Raw genomic sequence first — 21,214 nt, forward strand, 5'->3', positions numbered from 1 at the left:
TCGGTCCACCTACCATATTCATTGGTTCTGATTCAATTGGTTCAACAATTGGCTCTTCAACTAATCCCGCCTATGCCTTCACTACAGGGTCTCGATCTGGCGTTGGCTCTCGCCCTATTTTTTCTTTAGGCAATAGGCTCTACTGCTTGCTAAGATGTTTCCCCCTATCCTACTCCCTATGCCTGTGCCTCTACCTCCATTGCTGGTCCTGCTTCCATTCGGTCAATATCTGAATGACTTGCATTATGGCACTGGTCCAACTATAGTCCAATAGGAAGGGCAACCTTCCTGGGATGTTGCCTCTGCAACTATATCCACCCACCCACCCCATCTCAAATTGGATCTGCTACTAGAATTGGATTTGAAACTGGTCCACCCATCCTTGCTCCTGGTTCAGATGTTGCAACCTCTGTCGTTGACTCGTATGCTAGATAACCTGGGACTGGAACAAGGAAAGACTCTTGCCCTTTTGGGCGACTGGAAATGGTTATTTCACTTGGTCATTAAGGGGTTTTGAATCACTAGCATCAAGGTCCTAAAGGTAAAGCCCTACCGGAACAACTATTAATGGGTGGGGAGAGCCTTAATCCTCCCTCCCACCCCTGGGTGGGAATAGAAGGTAGGACCACAGGGGTGGGTGGGAGGAGGAGAGGCCTCAGCTATATATAGTTCTCCACCTCGACCGATTGGTCTCCCATAATGTTTTTTATCTACTCTGCCAGTCATTAACAGATGGATAGAAAACTGAGGACCGGTGGTTGCTAAGTAGTTTGGGGGGAAGGGAGATGTCCCACATTGATCGATCCACCCACCACCACTAATGGTTGGTTGGGAACAGCAAGGGAGGGAACTCAATAGATATCTCTAGAGAAGAAAATAGATCCTACGGAATCAATAAAAGCATGGAAAGTTGAGGTTGGAGAGGTTCACTGATAATGGCTATGCCCGACTAGAGAGGACGAAGCGAGTCCAGCATCTATTGGGCTTTCTCATGGTGATTCCCCCTCACCCGACGTAACTTCCTCCCAATGCAAGGTTGGGGGATTTGAGCGTTTCGTACTCCTATTGCAGAACTATGGGGAGGGAATTCTAGCTGGGTGGGATAGATAAGCAAGAGATCGATTAGTAGAATGTCATAGATCCCCTTACTGGGGTAGAACTTTTGTGCTTATTATCGATCCCATAGCCCTAGTATTCTAAGGGGCCAGGACAGCACCTGGGAAGGAATTGCTTCCCATCCGGTTAACCAGCTGGATGTTGGTGGTTGGCAGTGTTCCCCTACTATTTGGCAAAATAGTGGCAAAACTGAACACCCCTCAATTCTGTGGTTCGGCCCCCTCCCTATCAGTTCTATGGGTGGCTGGTTCGGCCCCTACTATTCTAAGCGCAGCAGATAATTTTATGCCGACTTTTGCTCGGAAACAAGATATTAAATAAAAACTGAATCGGTATCTACTCCCGCCCACAACTTAATGGAGCTATTGGCATGTTACGTATAGAATCGATCAAAACTCTCGAACTATCCCGGGTTGCTTTATCTTCCACCCAACCCAACCAAAATGACCGGATATGGAAGGCACCGGTAACCAGGGTTTGAAGTATGATTTTGCGACTCTGTCTTGAGCATTCTTTTGCCCCCGGGGACTGGCCCTACTATCTAGCCGGGCCTTGTTACACGTTACAAATAGAATATGGATAAGGGGGTCACATGCATATGGATCGATTGAATAGGGTTTCTCACGCAGAGGAAGGAGCTTTAGTTTTTGGCCTGAAACCATCAACAGCTAAGGTAGTAAAAGCAGCATTTATCCAAATTTTATAGCCGTAGCCCATTGAACCAGATATAGTTACATAGACTCCATATATAGAGACAGATCCAGTAGTTGGATACCAAGTTGACCGGGTTGTTCGAGAGTAGTAGCTCATTCTATAACCAATTCAAAAGCTCGCATCTTTTCCGGTGCCGCATTTCTTCCGCGTTGCATTTGATCAACACCCAGTACCATATCTAGTTTCATAACCACCAAGAGTGAAGGCAAAAGGTGTAGGAGCAAAAATGAAGCAAGCTGCAGCGTACCTTCGAGTTGGAGAGCTATAGCCTGGTGTTTCGGGTTACGCATTTCAAGGTATAGATCCTGTTGAGCAAGTTGATTAAGTAGTTGATCCAGTTCCAGTACGTAGAGTTGATTCTGACTACGATTATGCTATGAACAAAGTAGCAGGAGCAGCGGTTAAAGACACGGGAGCAGCTCTAGGTCCAGTAGTAGATCTAGCAGTTGACCCAGTAGATTGGATTATGCAGTTGGTTATGATTCTGTTTACCAAGAAGCAGCAGCCGCAGCAGTAGATTTAGCCATTGATGCAGCAGCAGTTGTTTCTGCAGTAGATCCAACCCTACCTTTTATAGTGGATGGAGTAGAAGTAGACTTACCTACGAGTCTCGCGTTTGGAACTTCCTTCCTTTCACCAGCACCGGGCTCAGCCATTTCATTCCTACCAGGCTTAGTGGGCTTAGTAGTTCCTCCTGTTCACCACCCGGCTTTGGCCCTTTACCATCCGGCTTTGGTACATACAACCTTTGTGATCAAGATCTAGATTCTGACTTTCGAGAATGAGATTAAGAGTTCTCCAATGAGCGAGATGCCCTTCCTCCCTATCTCCGGATGACCCAGATGCTTCAATTGCCTATAGATAAAGTAGGGGGTAGTCGTTTCATCAGTTGAAGAACCTGTAGAAGCCGTTTAAGCACCCCCACTGACATAAGCCAAGCTGACATCCCTTCCATTTCTAGAGCTAGAAGCCCCTACTATTTGAAGGGCTAACCCCCTACTATTTGAAGGGCTAACCCCCTACTATTCTAAAGGGCTAGCCCCCTACTATTTGAAGGGCGCATTAGTGAACTGGGCTAGCTCAAAGTAGCAAGTTGATTAATCTGCCGCTATATTAATGAACTAATGCCATTAGAATTAATTGACTAATTCCCTTCAAAAACTATAATGGGGGGGTGGGAGGGGTGGGAATGGCTGGAGGACAAAAGGGGTTGCCCCCCACCCTGCAGGGGGGGGGAGGGTAATTCTAGTTGGGTGGGAGGCCCTTCAAATAGTAGGGGTTTGGGTGGGGGGGGAATTAATAGTTCCGGTAGGGCTTTAGGGAGAGAGGAGAGGTTTCCCTATTAGTGGAGATAGAGTGGATAGAGATTAGTGGGGCCCCATCTATCTATATTCTAGTCTAACCTGGCCTTCCTTCATATCCGTCAATCTAGTTTATACCCATGAAGAGCCGGTCATACCTCATGAGTTGCTCACTAAATTGGTGAGCTTGGACATTTTAGTCTTGCTTACCATCCTTAGGGTTGGCACTTCCCCTGTATTGCAAAAACCGGTGATGGCATGAATTGCTTGTGGTGTAATATCATGCGTTCTCTCTAGGTACATATTGTCACCATGAACTCTGCTCAGAATGATCCTAATGTGATCATCTGTGAAATCCTCTAGGAAATAAACATCATTGTGGAGCTTCTTCTTCTCCAAAATACTATACTCTGATTTGATCTTTTTTATCTTTTCCACAAAATAAACCTAGCTGCGAGTGAATTGCTAGAGACCCTAGGCCTTCGATTTTAAAATCTATGTAACCTAAGATTCCCTCTTCTACTATCACACTAGCTAGAACTTGTGATAGGGAATTATATTTAGACTTGCATTGAATAAAGCTTGCTGAATCAACAAATGCACTGAAAACTCAAAAAATACCTTTTGGAAATCATGAATTTAGGGCTTTCAGATTCTCCTCCACCTCACACTCCATCGGTTGTAGAATCACCACTTTGCATTCTTCACTTGACTATTTGCAATTTGAATTTGAATCTCCTTCGAGGTTTTTTCAATTTCTTAGAATCACAGCACAAATCACCTTTTCTTCGCTCTGCACTTGAAAACCTTCTTCGCTCGAAAACTGATAGTGAGAAATGATTTGAAAAATCCTTTTAAACATATTGCTCACCTACTGTAATGAATGCTCCACTATTAGGGCTTAAACCCTAATTTGCCTTTTATCATTTCTGGTCTTCTACCAACTGACAAGTATCATACACCGATTAAGGACTTTTAACGATGTAAACTGGGGGTTCAAAACATTTCACCATTTTCTCCCCCTAAGCTCTTCTGAAGCTTAGTTTGCCGGTTCCATGATTTCCACACTAGGTGCAGAAACCGGTTCCTCTTGCAACATTGTTGGTTTCCTCTTCTAGGTTTTGTTCATATCTGCTTGAACTATTTCAACATCAATTTCTCTATCTAGAGTGATTGGTATATCATCCGATATACTCTTTCTACTTCTATAGAATCTTGCTGAATGACCTAGTTTGCTGCAATGATAGCAAATCATTCTAGGTGCTCTCCAAGGTCCATTATTCATGTTTCCATTCTTCCTTCTGCATGTTACAGTAGTGTGACCATGACCATGACAAATCCAATAGTTTTCTCTCCATTCAATTGCTGGTTGATAGCCACTATTTCCTAATTGATGATTATAAGTATTAAACCAGTTGGGGTTCCAGTTCACAAAAGATTCCGGACCAACTCCTTGAGTCCTCTAAGGGTATCTTCCAGTGTAGTTCATAACATATCTGCATTCAGATGCTCTTTGCCTAAACTTGTTGCATGCATAACAATTACCATTGAACTTATTGGATCTAGGTATACTTTTTATAAAGTAAGGAAAATTATTATAGGCTTTTCTCCTACATACATTAGCAGTGTGTCCTTCTTTAAAACAGTTAAAACAAATAGATTTGAATTTTTGTTTACCTTTTCTTTTGACTATCGATTGTTTCTTTGATGCTTCAGTATTTGTTCCTAAGGTCTCTCCTTCCTCATGACCAGAGAAACCAAGTCCATTGGTATTCTTTATCGGTTTAGCCGATTCAAGCTTTTGTTCTAGCTTGAAAATACTCTTGTTGAACTTAGCAAGTATTGCTTTTGACTCAGAGAGTTCTTTGCAAATAGCAGCATTTGTCTCCATTAGGTTTGTATTCTCAGAGATGGCTATGTTCAGTTCACCTCCTACTTCTTCTTTTTCCATTCTTCTCTCATGAAGGTGAGCAGTAAGTGCATTGATCTCTTGCTTCAACTTGGAGATATCATGATCTTTGTCTTTCACCAGATCTTCAGCTTTCCTCTGGTTCTCAAGCTCTTGACACATTCGGATATTCAATCCTTCCAACTCCTTTCTCAAGATGGAGTTTGATTCATTCAGCTTTTCTACTTCTTGAATTAGGGCTTCCATGTCCGCTTCATTAAAAGAACTATTTTTCAGATAGCTCCATCAACTTTTCAGCATGTTCTCTCCTTTTTGCCTGAGAGACCTTATATTTTGTCATAAGTTCATCATAGGCTTGTTCAGACTAAGCGAGCTGGTGAGTAAGTTCCCTCATAGAGTATTCCCCCATATCTCTTTCCAAGTGGTTAGACTTATAGAAAGATAGGCTCTGATACCAATTGATGAATACTAAGAGGGGGGGTGAATTAGTATACTGAAAAAAACTATATTCAAACACTTAAATAGTCTAGTGATAAATCAGTAAAATAGTTTAAAAGACACACCGGTTAACACACATGCAAACCAAAATGCAAATAAGGCATTCACCCATAGGAGCAATAACACCATAACACAAGATATTTCATGTGGAAACCCAAATGGGAAAAACCACGGTGAGATGAAACTCACAAGTCACTATCAGTAGAATAGGAACCAGACCGGCTAAGGTCAGACCGGTTAAGGTCATACAATGTTCTTTACTAGAACAGATCCTATTAGGAATCTCAATCTTTGTTAGGAGATAAGTCCGATCAAGGACTACGTTGCTAGATGATTTTAGATCCACAGAGGTGAACCACCTTGTTAGAGGATTTTACAAAGGCTACTCTTAGCCTACCCGCTTAAGGGCTTCAAACTTGTCAAAGATGTGAGTAATCAACAAGTATATGATCTAGCAGATAGCATAGATTTCTTGGTTAGATCCAGTATAGCTCATAGCTAATGCATTTCAGCATTACTTCAATCTTCAGTAACTCTCACTCTATTACACCTCACAAACTTGATCTTCTCAAATAAGATCGCTCTCACAAAAACTCATCTACCACCTTAAACCCTAGCAACAACATAAAAACCTTAACAACAACCTAAAACCCTAGACATGATGTCCTTATAAAGGAATCTGATTTCATGTCGGTCCAATAGGATTACAGTCCAATTTCCTAGGTTCAATGAATCTGGATATACTTAGTAACATGACACAAAAAGCCCCACCAGAGTGTCGGTACCGTCAAACAATCAGTGGATGGTAACTCATCACAAAATGCCAGTTGGTAACTCATCATAGAGTATTATCGGTTCATACAAAATACAGGTTGCCAATTTAACAAAAATGAAGACTGGTAAAAAATATGTTATGCCCCTTTAATCCCTCGTACTACTTGGGATCCATGAACCACTTGGGGTCGACATACTGCTTCAGACTGGTAAACACAATCTGCAAAACACCAATAGTCTAAAGACTATAATACAACATAACAGTTGGAACAAATACCAATTGAGCACTAACTCATACATATAAAGGAGATATCAATGCAAGTGTGTGTCCATCAATGACAATCACATCATAAACATAAAAAATGCCAACAAACTTGACACTTTGTCAAAGTATATTACTGACAACACTGTGATAGTTGAACAAATAAAAGAGGAAGCATTCAAGGAGAGATTAGAGAAGGAAAAACACAAATTCTTTAAGGAAGAAATAAGTAGTGTACGAGGTAGTTTGACACACTTCTACTAGAATTATGTAGCACATTAAAGGAATTCAAAACTTTGTACAAAGGTACTTGTAAGACTAACTTTTTGACAGTTGATATAGACAGAAAGATCAGCAAGATACAAGAGGAAATAAATCAACTAGCTGACAATTTCATTAATTCATCTGATTCATTATCAGTTTTTGAGCAGAAGATAACAAGTTTTGAGGAAGAACTATTAAAGCCAGAAAGAGAAAAGGAAAGAATAAAAAGTAAGGCTAAGGATCTTAAATGGAGACTAAGTCCAAAACTGGACTACCTCACCTCCTTAAGGAAAGAAATATCAGATGCTTTGGTTCAAGGACAAAAAACATCGACAGAGAAAATGAAACACCTCACCGATATAGTTCAGAGGACAGAGGATCTTTTTCAGATTGTAACCAACCAGTTACAAGGTTGAAATAGGAAACTACACTCTATTGACACTTTGACAACCTTTGTCATTGATGCCAAAGGGGGAGTAGTGGTATGAGAAAAATCCAATAACTTAGGGATCATCTGCTTAGGGGGAGCACACATTTTTGGTAACAATTTTGGACTTCAATTTTTGGATACACTTTTGAATTTTTCTCATGAGTGTTGCCATCAATGCCAAAGGGGGAGATTGTTGGCAAATGCACACTCCAATGAGACATTGTAGATGATTGAAGGTTTTGTCATTGATAGCAACCTTACAATCCTATGACACTAGCAAGGCAATCCACCGGCACCAGCAAAGTCAGATTCTACATGACACATAGACCACCGGCACCAGCAATGAAAGGAAGCATACCAGCACAGAAGCTGACATAAATTTTGTTTGTAATGTATTTTGTTTATTATTGTAAAATCATTGTAAGCCGACTTGGAAAATTGTAAAATGACTCATATATATAAGAGATCATTGTAGAATAATAATGTAAGCATGGAGGAATGTAATTAGGCGAAATAAGGCAGACCTATTATGTGAATTATAGGTTAAGGGTTTATGTAAGAAGCTAAGCTATAAACCAGTACTAGATCTGGCATAGTAGATGCTATTTTGAAGTAGTAGAAGACATTGGATCTATATAATCCATTTTGTAATTGAGCAATGAGCTCTAGGCACTTGGCCTGTCTGCATGTGCAGGCCCCTCTTGAAGTAGTAATATTCTCTTATTGGCCAGTAAGTGAATATTGTGGGTTATAAATCCCACCAAGGTTTTCCCACACCGGGTTTCCTCATTAAACTACTATGTTATGGTGTGTTTTTCATGTGGTTGTTGTTATCTTTGTTTATTGTATTACTTTCTATTTACTAGTATACAAAATTAATATGTTTTAGATGTTTTAAGTTAAGCTTATCTTATTACCGGTTATATACTGATTCACCCCCCCTCTCAGTATCTGTGGAAATCCTAACACAAGTCTTGGTAGGTTGAGTTGTTTGTAGTTAATTTGGATCCGACATGATCTGGTAGGCTCTAGTATGATTTTGTTATCGAGTTGGCTTGTTCATGATACTCACGCTCATATTCAGTAAGTTGGTTTTGGTCTGGTAATCAAATGTTATCTTGTTTGCTTAGAAGCTTGATTTTTGGTTCTAGCGAGGGTTTCACTGGTAGTGCTTTTGATGAAGATCTTTGATGAATTTCATAAGTGGTGTTCATGTAGCTTCTGGTGGAGTTCTAGGATGCTGATGGTGATCATGTTTGAGACTTGGCAGATGGAGATCATTGTTGTAGCATGTGGACCTATACTGGGTCTCGGTTGATCTAGGTTATGGACCAACTTTAATATAACGTGTGGATTGGACCTCTCGATATGTTTCCAGGTTGTCTTATATGTTGGATATTATTTGTTTGGTCTAAGGATGGCATGGTTTGTAATTATGTATTTGGTTTATTATCTGGTGGCTGACCTGATTGTTTATTGTTGAGGGTTTCTATATAGATGTAAGATCTCATTATAGATCATATATGGTAGAGATCATAGGAATGGAAAAAGGAATTTAATGTGTGAATAATGTAATATCATTAAGGTAGAGGATCTGGTCAATCATTGGAGATCAAATTGGGTTTATGTAAGAGGATTTAGTCCTCTGGTATTGAGCTTAACCGAAACTGTACTCAGACATAGGAGATGCTATCTTTTGCAGTTCAACACTTATCCGGATTGTGGTTTGGATTTATACATAGTCAGTGATGCTCCTTTTGTGATGATTAGTGTGATCTATGTTGTTGGTCTTCTTGCAAGTGGAGGCCCTTCAATTGTAATTCACATACTTACTGCAGAAGTATTATTTGACTATGGGTAGGCTTCCCACCGTGGTTTTTCCCTTTACTGGTTTTTCCACGTATAAATCTTGGTGTCATGTGGATGGTATTTATTCTATTATTATTGTTTATGCCTTACTAGTTTAACTTCTATTCTGATATTAATGTTTTGGGTTTTGATATTAAAGTTTTAATTGCAAATGGTTCCAGTAATCTGTGACAACTGATTCAACCCCCCCTCTTAGTTGTCTTTCGGTTATTTGAACTATCTAACACAATCATGACCATTGGATTACATAGCAATAAACTACACATTGTTCTAGAGAACTTCAACTGCTCCTGGATCACTGCACATTGGATCCTGTAGCTCATCACACATTTTACATGTCATGCATTGCATTTGATCATTCCCAAGATAAACAATTATCTTTGCATTCCAAATACACTTTGAAACTCATTAGGTGCACCATGCTTATGTGGCATCTTCATCTTCAATCATCATTCGGTCATAGACCATCACAACCAATTCTCCAAGCTCCATCGGTTAGGGTTCTGCTTATCAATTGGTTAGGGTTACCGATTGATCACTCTGCTTCAATAACAATACTAATACTAGTTGCCTTCACTTTTTTACTACTGGTTTCTTTACTACCTCATTACTGGTAATAATACAACTTCATTACTGGTTACTATTGACATCAATAACAACACTATACTTCATCAATGCAATCTTCATGCAATGCCAACAGTTTATGCATTCTGGTATTAAGTTTATGTGTTCTGGTAATAAGGATTTAGATGCTTAAATCTTCGTAATTTTGTGACAAGTGATTTACCCCGCTCTTAGTTGTCCTCTGGTTATTTGAGTTGTCTAACATCTCTATTTATAACTTGTCACGTTCATCATTATATTTGTTCTAAATTTTAGTGTGGATTATATATGGATTATTATAGTGATATTTCTTCATGAGGTTGCCTTGATTATTTTCATCTTTTGTGCTCTACTTTCCTCTACTCTATTTTTTAGTATATTTGCTCATCACCGTGGCCTATGCATCTTCATCTTGAAATGACTTTGTATTAGTCTAAAGATGACTATTTTTCTCCTTGGTGCATAGATTATTTCAAATCCTATAGTGACTGTCATTAGATCATTATATGTATATAAGAACATATAGAATTAGTTATATCACTTCTCTTTGATTTAAAACTTTCTTCTTTGACCTTGTGATTGCAATTTATCTTGAATCTTTGTATTCTCTATCATATAGGTTTTTTCATCATTCTCTGTAACCTCTTTCATAGTAGCATGTTATATCTGTGTTATGCAGGTGCAAAGGTGACTTTTGACTATACATTAAGCTTTTTATTGTGATGTGAAGGATATAAAGTTTGATGTATGATGGTTTGCACTAAATGACTGAAGTTATGCATTGTAATATATTCTCATGCCTCTGGCAACCTTTTACTATATATTGGCTGCTCTTTTGATTGTGATTATATTTATCAATGTTCATAGCTGTATATGAATGCTTAAGGATTGTCTTTGATTCTTCTATTTTCTTTGAATCTTAGTATCACTATTTCTCACTGTCTCACTGGTTTTCCTCATACTTCTTTTGTACCTTGAAAAGACTGTTATTATTTGTTCCTTAGATCTGTTGTGATTGTATCATTTTGATGGCCTTGAATCTCTATTTTCTATGGATGAGCATTATATATTACCACAAAAATATCTTCTCTCTCTTTCTTCTAATGAACATACTTAGGGCTTTCCTAAGGTTTTGCAAATCTTCTCATGCTATGAGATCATTATGTTTGATTAAAAAATGATCAAAACCCTAGATGCATAAACAATAAGTACTTGCTTATGAGAAACAATGAAGATTATTACATCCTCTAGGCATGAATATGAAAGATTATTACGATAAGGACTTGAAGTGAAAGATTATTACATCCTCTATGCATTAATATGAAAGAGCTCTATGCATGAAATACCAAACACCTTCTTCATTGGAAAGTAAAGTTTCTGTAGACGTCTAAAAATGGTCAACGCTTGCGGAGTCATACTTTAACATTGGCACATTGCCTTATTTTAGGTTTTTGCGTCGCATTAACATTTCCTCTATGTTGCGTACTTGGTCTTTATCATTTGCAAGCATCGAGTCCTTCTTCTGCATTCCTCATTTTTCTCACTTTTGAATCTAGTCTTGTCGATAACAATCTTCAGTCATGATTTTGATTGATCTTATCCTGTCGCATCAATGTGCGTGCTCATTTGTCATATTTTGACATCGTCAATCCGATTTCATTCTGGACATCTTCAATCCTAATTAGGGTTTTGTCCTCTTATCAATCTTGTCATCTTGTGATCGATTTGTCATTGATCATTGTCATTTTCAATCTTGTCATCTTGTGATCGATTTGTCATCGATCGTTGTCATTTTCAATCTTGTCATCATGCGATCGATTTGTCATCGATCGTTGTCATTTTCAATCTTTTCATCTTGCGATCGATTTGTCATCGATCATGGTCATTTTCAATCTTGTCATTTTTGCAATCTATTTTGTCATCAATCCTTGTCTTCTTGTTAATTTTGTCATTCTATGATCGATTTATCATCGATCGTCGTCTTTCTCAATCATGTCAATTTGGATCAATTAGTCATTGTTCCTCATCAATTGGCACATTTATCAACCAAATCATTTATCAACATTGGTCTTTTATCAAGTTAGAATCATGATCAAATCAATCCCTCAATCAAGACCTAATTGTCATCCTTGCATTTCTAATTCATCTTCTAGGGTTTCATGATTTATTCATTTAACCTTGTTTGTCATTTCTCCCTCTAGGTTAAATAATTTATTTATTTATCCTAAGTCTTCTTGTCACAATTAAATGTTTATTTAATTGGCTAACTAATTCATCCCTCTTTGTGAATTAATTAATAAATGAAAAATTGTTAATTAATTCACTTAATTCCTAATTTCATCAATTTTCTAATTTCCTAATTTTTAATTCATCTAATTTCAATTTTCTCCTATATTTCTCCTAATTTCATGGGAATGACATAGAAAATTTGTCATAATTTGTCATAATTGTCAATCAATCAATTTTGACATAGAAATTTGTCATAATTTTGTCAAAATTATCAATCAATCAATTTTGCATAGAAAGTGCAAATTTGTCATAATTTGTCATGTTTGTCATTCTTGATTTGAAATTTCCATTTGAATCTCATCATGCTAATCTTGTCATTTCTCCAATTTATCTATAAATTGGATGAATTTCTTCAATCAAGGTCCCTGGTCGAATCAATCATGCTTCTAGTACCCTTATGTTGTCATCTCGTCTTGTCTACTTGCTTTCACATCATGCTTATGCACTAGTAGGTGAGATCCACAAACAAAGCTATTTGAAGGAGAAAGAAGGACAATGGAGCCACATGAAGGAGACATCTGCATTTGGTTTGCTTAGTTTTCAATCTTGAATGTCTTGTTTTCATGTTTTCATTGAGTGTAATTAGGATTGGTCATTGCAATTGAGTTTTCGTGATTGAACTAGGCTAATATTGACATTGCTTTGATGATTTCCAGATTCCTAGCTACAGTTTCAATGCCCTACCTCAATGTGGATAGTGAATGAGATTACTCTTGTTTTTATCTTAAATACTCTTTGACTATTTTTGGAAATTGACACTCTATTGGTTGGTTTCACTATGTTGTCATTGATGGCAATATGATTAAGTGTTCCAGCTTCATGTGGTGTACCGATAGGCACTTCACAAATTCTACACCGGCACCGACACTAGCAAGTCATAAGGATTTCTTTGGTCACCAACAATGTAGGCCGACATGGTATAGTAAAGGTTATCGGTATTGGAGGCCAACACACTTGGATCCGGCATCAAAAAATTGTTTTAATGTTTATACATTCATGTTATCTACCCGACATGTAATATGATATTGTATATATATCTTTGTAATCTGACATAAGGCATAAAATTTATATAGGGTATATAGGTCACTTGGATTAGATCATTATGTATAGAGGTGATGGATATGTGAATGTAATATGATGCAAAATTATTCAGAGAGATTTGTAGATCAGGAAATTGAAAATCATCAAAACAATAGTAGTTAGGACAACCACAAAACCTAAAGTAGCTATGAAAACAATCCCAATCCAATCAATGAAGACATAAAGACAAGATATTCAAATCAAATGAAATCAAATCAAACCGACGCAGATATCTCCTTCATGTGGCTCCATTGTTCTTCTTTTGCCTTCAAATTTGATGTTGATCTCACCTACAAGTGCAAAATGCAAGTAGAAAGCAAGTTGTTGAGAGATGAAATTCGTAGCATAAGGCTACTTGAAAATGTGATTGATTGATTGATTGATTGATCCATTTCTTTCATTGAAGAAAATCATCCAATTTATAGACAAATTGGAGAGAGGACAAGATTAGCATGAAGAGATTTGAAAGGAAATTCAAATCAAGAATGGCAAGATTATGACAAATGTATGACACTTTCTATGCAAGGAGTATGACAAATTATGACAAATTATGACAAGATTGAAATAGAAATAGAAATTAGGAATTAGGAGAAATTAGCAAATTAGAAAATTGAGGAAAAAGATGAAATAGAAATTAGGTGAATTAATTAATAGGTTTTCATCCATTAATTAATTCATGAAAAAGACCTAGGACTAAATAAATAGATTTATTTAACCCACAAAGAAGAAGAAAAGGATTAAATGAACAAATCATAAAACCCTAGAAATAAGAGGACAAGGAATTAGGTCAAGACAACAAGAAATTAATGTAGGTTCGATCATGATTCTGATTGACAAAGGACCAATGTTGATAAATGATTGAGATTGGTTGACAAAAATCAATGACAAATTGACCAAGATTGACAAGGAGATCAAATTGATAGGCACCAATTGACGAGGAACAATGACTAATTGATCCAAATTGACATGATTGAAAAGGACAAGGATCGATGATGAATCAATCACAAAATGACAAGATTGACAAGGATAAGGATCGATGACGAATCGATCACAAAATGATGAGATTGAAAAGTTGATAATCGCAAATGATTACTAACAAGCTAAATATGATTGAAAGATTGACAAGAGGACAAAACCCTAATTCTATCATCGATCAGATTTGACGATGTCCAAAATGATGATAAATGAGCACACACATTGATGTGATAGGATAAGATTGACCAAAATCATGATTGAAGATTGTTATCGACAAGACCTAATTTGAAAGCAATAAAAATGAGGAATGTAGAAGGACTCAATGCTCACAAATGATAAAGACCAAATGCACAACATAGAAGAAATGTTAATGCGACGCAAGAACCCTAAAATAAGGCAATGCGCAAATGTTAAAGTATGACTCCACAAGCATTGACCTTTTTTAGATGTCTACAAGATTATGTATGTGAGGAATTTATTGTAAGGGTTATTTCGATAAAGGGGTTTAGGGTTTCTAACCGGAACAGACAGAGCTTAAACCTAAACTATATTCTGGCATAGAAGATGCTATCTTAGTAGTTCATACTTCTCTAGATTGTTGTCTGGATTTTTATGTAGTCAATGAGGCTCCTATTATGATTGAGCAGTGTGCTCAAGGTTGTAAGCCTTCCTGCAAGTGTAGGACCATCATATATTGTAATATCTCTTCATATGGATAGTGGATTGATATTGTGGGTCACAAATCCCACCGTGGTTTTTCCTCTTTGAAATTTTCCACGTATAAATCTATGTTATGATTCTCATTTATGTGTTTGGCTTATTGGTTGCTTTACTTCTTTCAATTCTATTTATACTGGTATACTAGTTGGCGTACACATGTTTTATTAAAGCTTAAATCTACTATTTCAGTATAACACTGATTCATCCCCCCTCTTAGTGTTATTGGTTTCCAGCAATTGGTATCAGAGCCTTGTGCCTCGGAGGAAGTTTAACAGCTTAAGGAAGACCTTGAAACCAAAATCATTGAATATGGCTTTGGAGAAGCAGCTTGAGATGACAATTGAAGATTATGATGTTGAAAGGTTGAAGAACTTAAAACTACAAGATGAGTTGAATTCTGCTAAGGAATTCATTCTTGTCCTACAAGAGATGCTATCATTTGTTCAAGCTAAGAGGAAGGAACTTTTGTAAAATCAGGATGATGAAGAGAAAAATGCAGTTAAGGAACAATGGCAGAAATTGAGTCAGGAGAACATGGTTATGAAGAATGAAATGCAAGTTATAACTATGAGGATTTCTAAGTAGATTAAGGATAGAAAGAAAAAGGAAGAAAATATTGTTGTATCCCTAAAAAAAAAGTTTGAAGAATGTGGTAGATTGCTTCATGAAAATGATATGTTGAGAATTGGTTTGGTACAATCCTAGAGTAATGAGCAAGAGATTGAGAGACTAATGATAATAATAAGAGAATATTTAACTGCTACAAGTGGTTATAAAGAAAAATTCAAGATCATCTCAACACAGCTTGATGAGTTATTGAAGAGACAGAGGCAGATTGGAGATTCCAGTGGACTTGGATTTGAGAAAGGATAGAGTTTTGGTATTGCTAATGAAGAACAAAACCATAAGGCACTGATAAGACAATTCAATTCTTATAAATTCAATGGTAGATATTTTGTTTGCAATAGATTTGGTCACATAGCTAGGCAATGTAGAAATAGAGGAAATCAAAACCCTGATTCTGCTACTGGTAAATGTTCTAAATGCAATACGTTTGGTCATAAGATAGAAGATTGTAGAATGAATGTTAAATGATATGCTTGTGGAAAATTTGGACATATGGCTAATCAGTGCAAGTCAAGCAATTTCACCAATTTTAGCAAAGCAATTCAAAGGAACAATGTTACATGTTATGCATGTAATGCGGTTGGACATATTGCTAAGTTTTGTAGAAGCATAAATCCACTGGTTAGTAATGGAGGATCAAATGAAAAAGGGAAAGACAAGGTTAGTGAAATTCGGCAAGATCATACTCAGAGATGAGTTAGGAAGACTGAAGAACAATCATCAGATGGGAATGTCTCAGTTACTTATTTGGCAGAAGAGGTTGATCCTATACTGACACAAAGCTCATCCAGTAACTAAGGCAGATGGCTTAGGGGTAGGAAAAATTCATAAAGATGTTGGATATGCCCTAGGAAGAGGTTTTGGAAAATGTTCCAGATATTGGAGAGGATTATCTAGCATGAATATGTTCTGAGAAAAATTGAGTATCTTTCACCGGAAAACATTTATGTCAATGAAAGATTAGGGTTTTTCTTGAAGGATAAAAGGTCAAATACACTTCATTGTTAATCACCCTACATTTAGAGCAATCTCATAGTGATTCAGAGTGACTAAGTGCGATCAAAGGTTATTTAGAGGCAATCAAATTTCTTCTTGAGCGATTTCATCGGTGTCTGGAAGAATTTGTTGAAGGTTTTCATAGAGAGAAATCAAGAGGTATTTATATTTAAACATGGAAGAAGGATCATCTTCTATTCCTATTTTTATTGCAAACCCAACTATCGTGGAGGTCAATGATCTCCCCAAGCCAATTTTCAAGTGGTATCCGCATGTGGCTACCCAAGAAGATTTGGTTGGAGCATTTTCTCATGTTCCAAGGGAGTTGTGTACGTAGAGGATGTTAGGATATACAGTCCCTATCATATAGAGGAATTAGGAAATTTAGAAATCAAGGGAATGTATATGAGTGAGCTAATGGGAGAATCTAGAAAGATCAAACCAACATATAAACATATTGAAGAACTAAGGTTTACAAATATTCTAGATATTCCAGAGTTTGAGGATGAGAAAATCAGATATGTAGTAAGAAGAGTACATGGGGAATTCATATGGCTGAACAGACCTTACAAAATCACTGAGGAAGCCATCCAGGCAATTACTAGTTTGCCATCGGTAGGGAAACATCTAGACAAGAAAGTTTCAAACAAATTCGTAAGGAAGATCACTGGTGCTACATCTGATAAAAGATCCATGAAAGTGAGCACTATGACCAACATGAACATCAAATTTGGTAGCATGATTATTGGATATAAGGTAGCTCAATCAAACCGATTGAATTCTATTTCCAGTTCATGAATTTTGGCTACATAGAAAATGATGAGAGATAATGTAAAGTTAGATCTATATAGTTGGATGCTTGATGAGTTGTTAATCAACTTAGGAAAGATTAAGGGTGAGAAGAAGGGCACTTTCTGGTATGGAAACTTGTTATTCTATCTAATGTTATATTTTCTGATGATTCACTTGGTTCTGGCAAGAGACAATGGGCTTTTGACATTCCAGTAGGAATACAATTGAAATAGTCAATTGCTACATTAGGAAGTCAGAGAGATGATAAAATATGAGGTTATTTTAAGGCATTTCAAAACTCTATGAGGCCTAGGGTAAGGGTACTTGAGCATATTGTAGAGAAATATTCTACCAACATTTGCTTCATGGTAAAGAAGGATGAGACTCTCATGGAAGTAGTTAAGCCCTAGAAGATTTGGATTGAAGAAATGGGTTGTGAGGTAGATGCACAGATTCTTGATGCCTATGCAAAAATGCTAATTGATGCACCGATAGATGAGGTAGAGAAGCCCCGTGGTACTGCACAACAAAAAACTCAAGAGGTTGAAATAGAGTTCAACTGGAAGAAAAGGGAGAAACAAGAAGGAAAGCAAGTAAGTTTGTACAGAAGGTCTCAAAGGACATAAAGGCACTAATTGATATTGTCCTAGAGAAAGGAAGAAAGAGGAAGGATCCAGAAGTTCATATTGAACCTGTTACTGCAAAATCTGAATCGGAGGATGACACATCATTAGCATTTAAGAGGGTTGTTAGGAAGAAATCAAAGGAAACAAAGGTGGAAGCAAAGAAGCAACTAGTTAGGAAGGTCACAATCAGGCTACAAGCAGAGACACAAGAACCTAAAGCTACACCTATAGCTACATCTAGTACTACCAAGAGGAAAAAGAAGAGTGACATTGACTTAGCACTTAAACTGTTAATGTAACTATCATACCACCTAAAACTTGTGCAGAAATTGTAGATGAAATCACAAAAGATGGCATATTGAAGAATGTTAAATTTTATTATGAAAACTTAGAGGATGATGAATAGAGAGAGGTAGAGGAAGCTTAGTCCTACTATACTTGTATATCTATAAGAAATCCTTAATAGAGATAGAAAACCAAATACCAGCTGAGTTATATAACATGTTAGATGCTAAAAGATTATCTAATATGAAAGAGGATAAACACATTAAAATGCAAGAACTATTAGCTATTTGTGTTACTATAGCTCCAGATGAAATGGATCAGACAATTGAGGTGGCAGACAAAAAATTCTTCAATAGCAAACATAGGATAACTAGTCTGATGCTAGGGAGAGTGAATGAAGTAATAAAGGGAACTTAGAAGGCATGGATTAAATTTTTGGGAGAACACAAAGGATTCTTTACTTCACCAGAGATCAAGACAGACACTATAGATAACCCAGTTGAAGGAAAAGGAAAAGGGATTATGGGCACTTCACCATCATTTTAAAAAAATATCAAGATAGTGGAAATTGAGCCACTGATAAATACAGATGTACAGACAAATACTAGGATACCGGTTAATACTAAGAATGTACGAGCTAAAATTGTACTGGATACTAATATTGAGAACAATTGTCCTCTGGATACAAATGTACAGGTTGAGGATACTGTTCCTATAGAGGAACTGACAGTTACACAAATTGCACCAAGTGGCGAAGCCACTGGTGCAAGTGAGGAGGTCATAAAGGAGAAAACAAGGGAATATGATAGGGAACTAGTTGTTAGGCCATCATCATTGTCAATTGACACTTCTCAAGTAGAAAATAAAAAAATCACAGAGATGAGTCCCACTGAACTTATGATGATGGATTCTCAAAAACTGATGGAGGGAACCACAGACAAGGGGATTATAGATTAATCAATCACTATTCTACATAGATTGGTCTTGGAGTGTAAGATTGAAAATGAAGTGAGCCCTTATGGCAAGCTTAAGGTAATCACTGAGCGCATATCAAAAGACTTTCAATCCTTACAACAAATCTCTAACTGACAAGCTATAGAAAGATTTACTCAGGCTAAGAGAGCCGCTTTTGATCAGGTAATTGAGACAGAGAAGAAAAAGATTGTGGAGAAGCTAATTCTAATAGAAAATTGTTTGAAACAATGTACAAATATATATAGGGTATGTTGCAATACTAAAATACTTACAACAAATGTAGATAAAAAAGTAAAAAAATTCAGGACAAAATTGCAAGTATTGCTAACTCTTTTGATGGATTAATTTCATTGACAACATCAATTGATGGTCAAATTTTGATTTTAGAGGACCAAATTTCTGCTCTTGAGAAGAAAAGAGATAAAATAATTCAAAGAGCCAAAAGTCTGAGAGGCTTGGTGAGTCCAAGATTGGATTCACTCTGTGTTCATAAGAAAGAATGCATGGATATGGTGGGAAATCCCACATCGACAGAGGTAAATGAAAAAGAATCTTTTGCACACTTATTGAGTGTACTTGTATCTCTTTCCAGCACATTTAAAACTAGCTAGGATACTTATGTGGAGTTACTGGAAAGGCTTATCCATAAATTTTGATGTTGGTCAAGCTCCGGTAAGACATTTTTGGAGATATTCATTGTATAGTTTTAATTCTTTGACATTTTTTTGGGCATTGATGTCAAAGGGGGAGTAGTATAGATGTGAAAAAGAATAAAAGAGTTGCATACATTAAGTGGAGTTATAGAATTTTGGAGTCTTTGGACATATGGAGTATTTTTTCATATTCAGCTCAGGGGGAGCAGGGCAGGATGAAACCGATAGATGAAACCTTGACCATTTTTCACATGAGTGTTGCCATCAATTCCAAAGGGGGAGATTGTTGGCAATTGACACTCTATTGGGTGGTTTCACTATCTTGTCATTTATGGAAACATGATTTTGTGTTTTGGCTTCATATGGTGTACTGGCAGGCACTTCACATAATCTAGATCGGCACCAGCAGGTTAGAAGGATTTTTTTGGTCATCAGAAATGCAAGCCGACATGATATAGTAAAGGTTATCTGTATTGGCAGCCAACACATCTTGGATCCACCATCAGCAACTTCTTTTAATGTTTATACATTCATGTTATCTAGTCGACATGTAATCTGATATTGTATATATATCTTCGTAAGCTAACATAAGGCATAAAATTTATATAGGGTATATAGGTCAATCTGATTAGATCATTATGTGTAGAGGTGATGGATATGCAAATGTAATATGATGCAAAATTATTCACAAAGATTATGTATGTGAGGAATTTATTATAAGAGTTATTTCGGTAAAGGGGTTTAGGGTTTCTAACCGAAATAGACAGAGATTAAACCGAAACTGTATTCTGGCATAGAAGATGCTATCTTAGCAGTTCATAATTCTCTCGATTGTTGTCTAGAATTTTATGTAGTCAGTGAGGCTCTTATTGTGATTGAGCAGTGTGCTCTAGGATGTAAACTTTCCTCCAAGTGCAAGTCCATCATATATTGTAATATCTCTTCATATGGCCAGTGGATTGATATTGTGGGTCACAAATCCCACCATGTTTTTTTCTCTTTGAGGTTTTCCACGTATAAATTTGTGTGTTATGATTCTCATTTATGTGTTTGGCTTATTGGTTTCTTTACTTCTTTCAATTCTATTTATACTGGTATACCGGTTGGTGTATGCATGTTTTATTAAGGTTAAAATCTACTATTCTAGTACAACACTGATTCACCACCCCCCCTCTCAGTGTTATTGGTTTCCAACAACTACTCCTTCAAGATTATAGACTTGAATTGTTCTTATCTTCCTTTGACTATTTTTTGAAACTTATAACTAATTTTCTTATGCATGAATCTTTGCATGATTCTTTGAAAGAAATCCTCATGATCTAAAACAACCTCCGCAATTTCTTAACTATGGGATTAAGAAATCTTTTATGTATAGCCTTTCTACTACAGATATAATGCAATGCTTGTGTGCATTGGATTTTCTTTATGTTGAACTTAATGATCTTTATGGCCTATT

The sequence above is a fragment of the Cryptomeria japonica genome, chromosome 7 (genome assembly GCF_030272615.1).
Source record: "Cryptomeria japonica chromosome 7, Sugi_1.0, whole genome shotgun sequence".
NCBI classification, from domain to species: Eukaryota; Viridiplantae; Streptophyta; class Pinopsida; order Cupressales; family Cupressaceae; genus Cryptomeria; species Cryptomeria japonica.